Consider the following 12,889-nt stretch of genomic DNA (forward strand, 5'->3'; position numbering starts at 1 on the left):
ACGTCACTTCATCCTGCGCCATGCTGTGTGCCGGGTAGTGCAGCTGCTGAGACGCTCTGCAGAGCCTGGAGCAGCGGGAGAGCGAGGAGGAGGGGGGAGGATTGTGGCTTATATATTAATCAGTGAGTACGTGACCATTATACTGTAGGATTGCATTATATTCTATGGGGGGTACATTATACTATAGGAGGGTGTTGCATTATAATATATGGGGGCTGCATTATACCCTATGAGGGGGCTGCATTATTTTCTATGGGGGGGCTGAATTATATTCTATGAGGGGGCTACTGTTGTGAGTTCATTTTCCCCTTCACTACTGAGGCCCGAGGAACTCCCTCTTCTGGTGAAGAAAGGTAGTGAGCCTGATTGTCAAACACCTGGGGCTGATGATGATGACTGGCTGAGTGGAGTTAGTGACTGGATATAAGGCTGCCGACGCCCTTCTGGCCTGCGGGTGATTTCTCTGTGGACTTCTAGGAAACCAGTCTGATTCCTGCTCATCTAAAGCTAAGATTTCTGCTTTGCCTTTTTGCATTAGTGTTTTGTTTTCCTTGCTTTTCTGGATTCTGCCTTTCCCTGCTGGGGTGAGCTGAATCTCCTTTTGCCTGTTGCTCTGTCTTCAGAATATTCCTGAGTACTGACATAGCCTTTTTGAAGCCTAGTGTCTTCAGGGCCCTTTTTACTGTCAGATTGTTGGCTCTTATTTTCATAGGGTTTTTCACGGATTGCAGACACAGCCTTCCTGTCCTTTCCTATCTAAGCTAGCTTGGGCCCCATCTTTGCTCAGTCTATCTTTCTGTCTGTGTTTTGTTCTTTCTTCTTGCTTCACCGTCACATGTGGGGGGCTGCCTTTTGCTTTGGGGTCTGCTCTGGGGCAGTTTAGATTTCCCTTTCTGTCTTTAGGCTATGTAGTCCTCCGGCTGTGATCGAGGGGCCTAGGGCATCGTAGGAGCCCCCCACGGCTACTGCTAGTTGTGTTGATAGGTTCAGGGGTCTGCAATCCGATAGCTGCCAACTTCTCTGGTTTTCTGGACTTAGCTAGCATTTCTATTTTTGCCTCCTATGGTGACTCAATCATAACAGGCTACATTATATTCTATGAGGGGGCTACATTATATTCTTTGGGGGTACATTATATTATATGGAGTGGCTGCATTATATTCTATGAAGGGTACATTATATTCTATGAGGTACTGCATTATATTCTGTGGGGGATGCATTATAATATATGGGGAGCTGCATTATACTCTAGGAGGGGACTGCATTATACTATATGGGGGCTGCATTATGCTATATGGGGGTTGCATTATACCCTATGAGGGGGCTGCATTATACTATCTAGGTGGCTACATTATATTCCATGTGGAGCTGCATTATACCATATGGGGGCTGCATTATACCCTATAAGGGGGCTGCGTTATACTCTATGGGGGCTGCATTATATTCTATGGGGGCTACATTATATTCCATGGGGAGCTACATTATATTATATGGGGGCTGCATTATGCCCTATAAGTGTTAGGGTCGGCGGAACACACCAAATATAAATAATAGGTGTGTTCGCCGCCCGGGGTCCACCGTGCGGTAGGTGACAAGACCGCTGCTGAACAATGGCAGATGCACCTAGTAGGTGCGGTACTGCGCTCGGGTTAACGTCACCCGAACGCTAAGGGCGGCTCCGTACAAACACAGAGTCGCTTGGCGAACACTAAAGCAAAGGCGCGGGCCCTGTTAGCGTCACAGAGGCCTGCGTGTGGCGTCGCAGCCGCGAACACCAATAGCTGCTGTTACTACAGCGCAGCGGCAGAGAAAGCCGCAAGCATCGGAGCCGAGGACCGGGCGCCGTCGGATGCTAGTGTAGGCGTGGAGCAAGTGGCGTGTAGCTTGCCACAACCCTGGAGCTGACTATACACACTCGGTCACCACTCGTAATATCAGAGGGTAGGGGTTTCATAATGAGTCAAACACCAGTCCATGCATCCATCACCATACACACACAGAATAATATGCTACACTAGCGCATGGCCGAGCCGCCATGCGGGGCTTTTATAGCCATGCGCTTCCGGGACCTTCCAATACTTTGGGACGGACCAATCAGATCCAACACAGGACCTGCACATGTGACCCCTGCTCTCCACTGAGAGGGCACGTTGCAGGCATGCCCAGTAGCACGGCACGAGGACTTAGCCTCTGGAGCGGTTCCCTGCAAAGCAGGTTGCGCTACCATTGCTGCACCGGAGGTGGCAGCAACATCCAGGCTCACAGAACGAGTCTGAGGAGAATGCCTGGCTCGCCGTGATTGCTGAGCAGGAGTCCGAGAGGTCGGAGGAGAATGGGAGACCGCAGGATGTCTGGCTCTGGATTCCCGCTGTGCAGTGCCAGGAATCTGACGCCTAACATTACCCCCCCCAGGGCCTCTGAGCCTCACTGCGCTCAAAGGCCGCGATCAGGAGCGGTGCATGAATGTTTTCCACCGGCTCCCAGGTCCGAGCCTCGGGACCATGACCCTTCCAGTCCACCAAATAAAATTTTTTGCCACGGACAAACCTGCGCCCCACGATGGCGTTAACCTCAAACTCGTGAGACGATAAGTCTGATGACCCGGCAGATGACTCAGAAAACCGGATCATGTGAACTGGTTTGAGGAGGGACACATGGAACACGTCCGAAATGGCCAAATGTGGAGGAAGACCCAGGCGGTAGACCACCGAGCTAAGTCGCTCGAGGACCTTGAATGGTCCAATGTATCGCGGTGCGAACTTGGGAGACTCGACCCGCAGTTTAATATTTCGAGTAGAGAGCCATACCATGTCGCCAGGGGAGAAGCTTGGCGCGGGCCGCCGATGCGTGTCGGCGGACGCCCTCATCCTTTCTTTAGATGCCCGGATAGCATCCTGAGTGCGATCCCAAATGTCCCGGGCCTCCACTGCCCAGTCTGCCACCCTGGAGTCAGTGGAGGACACTGGCATCGGGACAGGGACGCGTGGATGTTGACCATAGTTTAGGAGAAAGGGCGTCTGACCAGTGGAATCAGCCACCGCATTGTTTAGGGCAAATTCAGCCCAAGGTAGCAAGGATGCCCAGTCATCCTGCCTGGCAGAGACAAAATGTCGTAAATAGGTGACCAAGGTCTGATTGGCTCTCTCGACCAAGCCATTCGTCTCGGGATGATAGGCGGAGGATAGATTTAGCTCGATTCTAAGTAAACTGCAGAGCTCCCTCCAAAACCGATACGCAAACTGAGGACCTCGGTCACTCACGATTTTGTCTGGCATGCCATGTAAACGGAATACGTGCTTACTGAACAAGGTGGCCAGACCTCGAGCGGAAGGCAGGCATGCGAGTGGCACCAGATGCACCATTTTGGAAAAATGGTCGGTGACCACCCAGATGACCGTACTGCCACCAGACTTGGGAAGGCCAACTATGAAATCCATGCCAACCATCTCCCATGGTCTATCCGCCACTGGCAGGGGAAACAACAACCCTGCCGGCCTCTGTCTAGAGGGTCTGTTCCGAGCACACGAGACGCATGCTTGCACGTATTCCTTGACATCTCGAGCCATATGTGGCCACCAATATGACCTTGCCAGGAGTTCGGTGGTCCGTTTATTGCCAAAATGGCCACCCACCCTGGAGGCATGTGGAGGACCTCCGGCCATAGCTGAGGAGGCACCAAGGTCTTGCCCGGTGGTACTGACTCAAGAGCGATTGGAGCCACGGTCGTAAAACTCTCCGGCGGGAGAATTAACCGAGGCTCGGCTTCTCCTTCTTCCGCTGAGACCACCGAGCGTGAGAGAGCATCCGCACGGACGTTCTTCTCTCCAGAGAGGTAGTGCAGGGTGAAGCGGAATCGGGAAAAGAAGAGCGACCACCTGGCCTGACGGGAATTCAGGCGTTGGGCCGTCTGTAGGTAGACAGGTTTTTATGGTCTGTATATACCTGAAAGGGGAACCGGGCTCCTTCCAGGAGATGTCTCCACTCGGAAAAAGCCAACTTCATGGCTAGCAGCTCCCTGTCGCCGATGGAGTAATTTTTCTCCGCCGGTGAGAAGGTCTTGGAATAGAAGAAGCAGGGATGCTTTCCACCTTGAGCATTCTTTTGATAAAGGACTGCTCCTGCACTGACGGAAGAAGCGTCTACCTCAAGGATAAACGGCTTATCCACATCGGGACGATGTAATATGGGAGCGCCAGCAAAATGCGATTTTATAGCCGAGAAGGCTTTGGAGACGTGTTCCGACCAAGCATTGGGGTTAGCTCCTTTCTTGGTGAGAGCAACCAAAGGAGCCACCAGTGTGGAAAAGTGTGGTATGAACTGGCGGTAGTAATTCACGAACCCCAAAAAGCGCTGCACCGCTTTGAGGGAATGGGGTTCTTGCCAGTCCATTACCGCTTGTAGTTTGGCAGGATCCATGGCCAGCCCCTGGGCCGTGATGATATAGCCCAGGAACGGCAAGGACTCCTGCTCAAACTGGCACTTCTCCAGCTTGGCGAATAGCGAGTTCGCCCGCAGACGGTCGAAGACCCTGCAGACGTCTCTCCGGTGTGTGGTTAAATCTGGCGAAAAGATGAGTATGTCATCCAGATAGACCACCACCGAGGTAGAGAGCATGTCGCGGAAGACGTCGTTGACAAAATCTTGGAAGACAGCTGGCGCATTACAAAGGCCAAAGGGCATGACCAGGTATTCGTAATGGCCATCCCTGGTATTAAAAGCTGTCTTCCATTAGTCTCCTTCGCGAATGCGGATCAGGTTGTATGCCCCCCGCAGATCTAATTTAGTAAAGATCCGGGCCCCCCGCAACCTGTCAAATAACTCTGCGATCAACGGTAGGGGGTATTTGTTTTTAACCGTGATAGCATTGAGACCTCTGTAGTCAATGCAGGGACGTAACTCTCCATTCTTCTTCTGTACGAAGAAGAACCCTGCACCAGCCGGTGACACAGATTTCATGATAAAACCCCTAGCCAGGTTCTCCCGGATATATTGAGACATAGCCTCCATCTCAGGGAGTGATAACGGATAAACACAGCCTCGGGGAGGCTCTGTACCTGGCAGGAGATCGATCGGGCAATCATAGGAACGGTGTGGCGGGAGTGTCTCCGCAGACTTCTTAGAGAAGACGTCCGCGTACTGGTGGTAGGACCTGGGGAGCGCGGAGAGATCCGCAGGCACTTCAGTGGAAGCCACCTGAACACTGCCCCTTAGACACCTTCCCTCACAGTCCTTGCCCCAGCCCAGTATCCTCCCCGAAACCCAGTCAACGTGAGGGGAGTGGCAACGAAGCCAGGGAACTCCGAGGAGCACCTGATCGATGCCATTGGGCATGATAAGCAGGGACAGAGTCTCCTGATGTGAGGGTGAAATAGAAAGTCCGAGTGGGACTGTCTGATGGGTCACCTGAGACGATAACGGTGCCCCATTTACCACCCTAATGGACAGAGGTTGCGAGAGTAACACCAGAGGGATAGCGTGACTCTGGACATAAAGTTCCCCTCGGCCCCGGAATCCAGGGTGACCTCTGCCTCCCAGGTGGAGGACCCACTATCTAAAGTACCCCGGAACACCGGTTTGGGTGAAAAGGGTCCCATTTTGGATTGACCACCACCTACGACCACTGGGCGTGGTCGTCTTTTCGGTCGCTGAGGACATGTACCAGCCGAATGGCCAAACTGTCGGCACTGATAACAGCACACAGAGCTTCGCATCGGACGCGGCTTAGTGCCGGTGCGAGACACCTCCATAGGCTCAGAGGAAGAGAGCTCTTGTGCGGGGTCCTCCAGCGGCACGATAAAGGTGGGGGCCAAATTAACCCTACGTCTGGATTGCGCTCGTTCCAACCCACGCTCCGTGTAGCGGAGATCGATGCGGGTGGAAACGGCGATCAATTCCTCCAGACTTATGGGAATCTCCCTAGTGGCTAGAGCATCCTTGACGTGCTCAGCCAGGCCTCTCCAAAACACCGGGACTAAGACTTTGTACGGCCACTCTAATTCGGAAGCCAGTGTCCGAAACCGGACAGCATAATGGCTAACCGAGAGTGAGCCTTGTGTTAGGGATAACAGTTGGAGAGCCGTATCGTGTGTGACCCGTGGTCCCAAGAAGACTTGCTTCAGAGCCGCGAGGAACTGAGCAGGTCCCTGAACCACGGGATCATCACGTTCCCACAATGGCGTGACCCACTGTAATGCCCGGCCAGACCACAAGGAGACAATAAACCCCACCTTAGCCCGCTCTGTAGGAAACCGTGCAGCCAGCAACTCCAGCTGAATGGAGCACTGGCTAACGAATCCCCTACAGGTGGCGCTGTCACCCGAAAACTTATCGGGGAGCGGGAGGCGAGAAATTGTCGGCGAGGACAAAAGTGTGGGTGCACGTGAGACAGCCTCGGCGACTGTCTGAGCAGCAGCTAGTGCAGCATTCGCAGCTGAGTTGGTGCTCTCAATAGCCGCCAACCTGCTCTCCAGCTGCCGAATGCAGCGCTGCAGCAGCTGCACGTCTGCCATTGCCAGCCAGACCCTGGCGCTAGTGTAATGTTAGGGTCGGCGGAACGCACCAAATATAAATAATAGTAGCTGCGTTCGCCGCCCGGGGTCCACCGTGCGGTAGGTGACAAGACCGCTGCTGAACAATGGCAGATGCACTTAGTAGGTGCGGTACTGCACTCGGGTTAACGTCACCCGAACGCTAAGGGCGGCTCCGTACAAACACAGAGTCGCTTGGCGAACACTAAAGCAAAGGCGCGGGCCCTGTTAGCGTCACAGAGGCCTGCGTGTGGCGTCGCAGCCGCGAACACCAATAGCTGCTGTTACTACAGCGCAGCGGCAGAGAAAGCCGCAAGTGTCGGCGCCGAGGACCGGGCGCCGACGGACGCTAGTGTAGGCGTGGAGCAAGTGGCGTGTAGCTTGCCACAACCCTGGAGCTGACTAGACACACTCGGTCACCACTCGTAATATCAGAGGGTAGGGGTTTCATAATGAGTCAGACACCAGTCCATGCATCCATCACCATACACACACAGAATAATATGCTACACTAGCGCATGGCTGAGCCGCCATGCGGGGCTTTTATAGCCATGCGCTTCCGGGACCTTCCAATACTTTGGGAAGGACCAATCAGATCCGACACAGGACCTGCACATGTGACCCCTGCTCTCCACTGAGAGGGCACGTTGCGGGCATGCCCAGTAGCACGGCACGAGGACTTAGCCTCTGGAGCGGTTCCCTGCAAAGCAGGTTGCGCTACCATTGCTGCACCGGAGGTGGAAGCAACATCCAGGCTCACAGAATGAGTCTGAGGAGAATGCCTGGCTCGCCGTGATTGCTGAGCAGGAGTCTGAGCGGTTGGAGGAGAATGGGAGACCGCAGGATGTCTGGCTCTGGATTCCCGCTGTGCAGTGCCAGGAATCCGACGCCTAACAATAAGGGGGCTGTGTTATACTATATGGGGGATGCATTATACTATATAGGGGCTGCATTATATTCTATGGGGGGCTAAATTACGGTATATTCCATGGGGAGCTGCATTATTCTATATGGCAGCTTCATTATACTCTAAGAGAAGGCTGCATTATATTCTATGGGGTTACATCATATTCTATGAGGGGGCTGCATTATACTAAGCTGCAGATATGCTGCTGCTAACATGATGCTCTATGGGGATAGATTGATCTAATAGTGATCTTTCTGTTCCCATCTTCCTTCCTCAGCCGGGAACGACTTCAATGTTGTCGATTGCGCTCGTTTAGCGGCCAGAACTCAGCGTATGTAACTACAACAGGAATGCTTCTGTGTGATGTGCAATATGTCTGCATTTGGGTCGCCACTTTATTGTTTTGCCCAGGTCCCCACTTTGCCTAAAACCGTACTGTAACAGTGACCACAGTGAACAAGATGGCCGTCATTACTTGCAGTGTTCAGACAAGAAACCTTTCCTTTAGGCTGTTCTTCCCTCCAGATGAGATGAGTCCAGTAGTTGGAGGAGTCCGGACTTTACAGGACAAGGCTCCTTTGGAACTTCAAGGGTTTTTTCAGATGTTGGCAGCCATGTTTCAGATAATCTGTGGATACGACTTCCCATCCAAGAAGACAGAATGTTCCCTAAAGAAATAACACTAAGAAAAAAAAAATATGTTTTGGATTATGTGGAGCTGCCAATCTGTCCATCATGTCAAGGATATCATGCTAGCAATTTCCTGCTTTCAGTAAGGTGGTGGTGGGGGCTGCACAGGGGTCGTTCTATCTGAACATACAAGTCTTGTTGAAGTGCACTGTCAGTGTGAGAAAGTCTTGATTTTAATGTTTCAGACTTGAAAACTAGGTCAGATGTTCAGAGATGAAATCCGTCCTGCTGGAGAAATATAGAGAAAAAAAAACAAATTAGAAACGTAAACCAATAAGGAGATGTGGCCGCCTGCCTGCTGCGCGGCTCAGCTGGGGCTGTGCTGTACGGCACTGATGGATTCTCTCACATTGGTCTCTCGGACCACAATCACAACTTCATTAGGGCCCAGATATAAGTGACTCCATTCTAGCAGCATTGTCTATAGGTGTCTTGGGTGGTCTGAATTCTGACCCTCTTATACATTACATTGCAGCTCTGCTATAGTGACTCCAGCTTAGCTCTCCTGTCTATGGGAGTCTTGGGGGGGGGGGTTTCTGAATTTTGCTTCTCTTATAAGGGCAGACCTATCAATGGTGCAACCAGTGCCCAACAAGTAAGCGGGCCACTACCACCTCCAAAGCAGCAATGTGCTTCTGCAAAGGGCCCATATGCAGGTGCTTCACACTAAGTTAGAATATCATCAAAAAGTTAATCTATTTCAGTTCTTCAATACAAAAAGTGACTCTCCTCTATTCTATAGAGTCATTACACACAGAGTGATCTATTCCACGTGTTTATTTCTGGTAATGTTGATGATTATGGCTTACAGCCAATGAAAACCCAAAGTCGTTATCTCAGGAAATTAGAATAATTTGTAAAACAAAAAAAAAAAATCTGCAAAGGCTCCTAAGTGTTTATAAAGGTCCCTTAGTCTGTTTCAGTAGCTCCACAATCATGGGGAAGACTGCTGACCTGACAGATGTCCAGAAGGCAGTCACTGACACACTCCACAAGGAGGGGAAGCCACAAAAGGTCATTGCTAAAGATGCCGGCTGTTCACAGAGTGCTGGATCCAAGAATATTAATGGAAAGTGGAGTGGAAGGAAAAAGTGTGGTAGAAAAAGGTGCACAAGCAACCGGGATAACCGCAGCCTGGAAAGGATTGCCAAAAGTACCTGGTTTACACACAACAGTATCACTGGGCTTGATTGGCAGCAAACTCGCCTGACCTTAACCGCATAGAGAATCTATGGAGTAATGTCAAGAAGAAGATGAGAGACACCAGACCCAACAATGCAGACGAGCTGAAGGCTGCTATCAAAGCAACCTGGGCTTCCATAACCCCTCAGCAGTGCCACAGGCTGATCGCTTCCATGCCACGCCGCCTTGATGCAGGAATTGATGCAAAAGGAGCCCGGCCAAGTATTGAGTGCATTTACTGATCATACATTTCAGGAGGACAACATTTCAGATTTTATAATAATTTTTCAAGCTGGTGTTATAAAGTATTCTAATTTACCGAGATAATGACTTCTGGGTTTTCATTGGCTGTAAGCCATAATCATCAACATTACCAGAAATAAACCCGTGACATAGATCACTCTGTGTGTAATGACTCTGTAGAATATAGGAGAGTCACTTTTTGTTTTGAAGAACTGAAATAAATTCACTTTTTGATGATATTCTAATTGTGTGAGAAGCATTTGTCCTGTTCTTGCACGGGGGCCCTTCCCTGTCTGTGTCATTCACTGCCATTTATGCATTAAACTGCAGCTCTGCTACGATGACTCCAGCTTAGCTCCGTTGTCCATAGGAGTCTTGTGCAGTTTGAATTCTGCCCCTTACGCTGCAGCTCAACATTTTTAAAGGGATGGTGTTGTGATTTTTTCATGGCACTGTCCCTTTAAGAGACAGCTGTGAGCAATGACTCCAGCTGAGCTTTGTTTATTGGAGTCTCAGGAAATCTGAATTACATTTATCAGCTCATCAGAGGCTCAGATTGTTGTTCTTTCCTCCATGCTTTAGACTGCAGCTCATCTCTATATAAAAAATTGCATCAAATGGATCTGACACAAGAATCTTAAAGGGAATCTGTCAGTAGGATCAATCTGTCTATATGGGCGTCTAGGTCATAGGAAGCTGAATAAAATAATACCATGATAACTGCAATCTGATATCTTATATCAGAGGAATCCACATTTTCCTTAATATGTAGGGAGTTACCAGTGTGAGACATATAGATCAGGAGAGCAGACTGTCAGTCATTACATGTCTCATATTGGTAACACCCTTTTTTCATTTACAATAAGCTCTGGAGGCGAGATCTATGTCTCGCCCATAGATCTTAACAGCTCATTTACATATTAATAAAAATGGGGATTTTTTTTATTTTATTCAGCTTCCTATGACCTGCATGCCCATATAAACGGCTTAGGAGGGTTGATCCTACGGAAGATTCCCTTTAATTAGTTTAGGCAGCGTGCCCCTGCCTCCATGTCTCATCTGCTTGTTCCTCTGATCCTGTGCATGATGTGTAGATTAGACCCTCAGAATATTCTGGTGTGGTCTCCGCTCATGACTAATGGGGTACTATATTAGACAGCGACCTCTGCAGGAGAGATGTAGCATTACATGCCAGCCATTCGCATGCAGTAATACTGCAGGTGACTATTCTTCCGGAGAAAGAACCATTTCTCGTTACTTTGTGAGTTTGCAAGTTGGAGATCGTCATTCTATTGTGTCCTACACCCTAATGTGAACAGGGGCTGTTGTTATGAGACTTCCCCTTTAATAAAGGCATAACCTGAACCTGAGCAGTTACACTAGCCTCCACCGTTCTATGGGACCCTCATAGGTCCCATATCTGCTCCAGACCAGTCCTTCATGTCCATGACCTGAAGACCATTCTCCATTCCTGAGGTTCCATCTCCTCGATTCTCAGTACGGAGACCGCTCTCCATGGAAAATTTACAATTATTCATCTTTCACATGTGAAGCTTTCAGAATCCGCAGAGCGGTAGATTTTCGCAGTAATTCACTGCATGGATTTAATTAGTAATTTATGATTTAATTGACTTTTATTATCACGGTGAATTAAAAATAAGTCATTGCCTTCAGCTCTGGATTTATGTCCGTCCAAGAGAGACCACACTGCATAAATAATACCGCAAGTGGAGAACAAAGAAGCCCGAACTGATGTTCATTAAGGCATAAAAACTTCCAGGACTTCACATTTTATTCCGCTGATCTGCAGGATTGTTACAAATGACGGTTGGAGCCAGGGTTGGACTGGCCCACCGGAGAACCAGAGAATCCTCCGGTGGGCCCTGGCTTCTCCTTCAGGAGAGTTCATAGTGCAAACCTTGCAGTTGCTATTGGGCTCTTCAGTGGGGCAGAAAGGTGGGCCCTCAGAATCAAATTCTCTGGTGGGCCCAATGTTCTTCAGTCTGACACTGGTTGGAGCGAGCGACGGCATCCGGCTCTGACCGCAAGTATTAGGATATTTATTAGGAAATTTATAGAAAGGCCTTTAAGGGAATTGTCCGCTTGGGAAAACCCCTTTATTAGCATGTACCCCACAACTTGGCTGATTACCCCACACCATGAACCCTGAATCCTGAGGGTCTATGGTGAGCTGAGATTATTCTGAACCTGCAGACTCATATGCCAACCGGAGGGTAATAATCTCCTATTAACCAGGATGTCTTGCTTTTCTACCCTCTGTATTTTGGGGAAGAAAAGTCAAGAGATGGAGTAGACTGGAAATATTTTAGCAATGTTTTCTGGGAAAAGACAGAGAGCAATGAGAAATGGAAACAATATGATCTTGTCATTCACGATAACTGTCTGGATGTGATACATTGTGATCAGAGATAGGAGGATCGACGTCCAGTTGAATTTCCTGAATTCGCAGGTCCTCTAACGCCATTTCATGCACTCAGTGAGCGGCTAATGACTTCAGGCGCCGCCGGGCAGGCTTTCCCTGCAGCTATTCCATCACATGGTCTAGCGCAGGAAATCTGGGTGGCCATCACAAGCCAGTAGAACAGATAGGCGTTGGCCACTTAACGTCATTTTATGCTTGCGCAGCTTACGGAAAGGAGGTCAGAGCGCACAGCTCATTCAACATAGAGAACAATACGTAAGCGGGGAGTGTGGGGTACTACTTCAGGGCCGATCTACCAGATTGAAAATGAGTGTGGTAGTCTCAGTCTGACAATACTAATCCAAAAATTCAAGTGATATATAGACAAGTGCTGTACCCGTATAGTTACTCAGTATGATATATAGGTAGGTGCTGTACCAGAATAGTCACAACAGGTGATATCAAGGTAAGTGCTGTACCTGCATAATCACTCAGTGTGACTGTGAATTTATTGGTTTGGGGTATACTGCAGTAATATCCCTTTAATAGCTGTATTTTCTTTATTCTTTATGCACAGAAAACATGCAGGGCAGCTGAATACCCCTCTGTCCTACTTTTGCTTCTCAAACCAAAATCCTGAATCCAAGGCTTGTGTGTCACAGAAAGTCTGCTTACGGCACTGTAATGCTATGTTCCCACGATGAATATTTGGTGACTTTTTGAAGCTACAGATTTTCTGCAGCACTACTGTACAAATGATCTGAATTAGGTAAATTGTTTTTTATTGCTTTTTTTTTACATGTGCTTTTATCGCTTTTGGATGCCTTAGTTTTTGGCACTTTTTGGTATGTCATGTTTTAAATTTAGCTGCTTTCTTTTTGATACTTTCTGGTATTTAGCTTTGATAAACTTTATCGC

This window comes from Dendrobates tinctorius, unplaced genomic scaffold (assembly GCF_039654945.1).
Source record: "Dendrobates tinctorius isolate UK_male_01 unplaced genomic scaffold, ASM3965494v1 ptg000143l, whole genome shotgun sequence".
Lineage (NCBI taxonomy): Eukaryota > Metazoa > Chordata > Amphibia > Anura > Dendrobatidae > Dendrobates > Dendrobates tinctorius.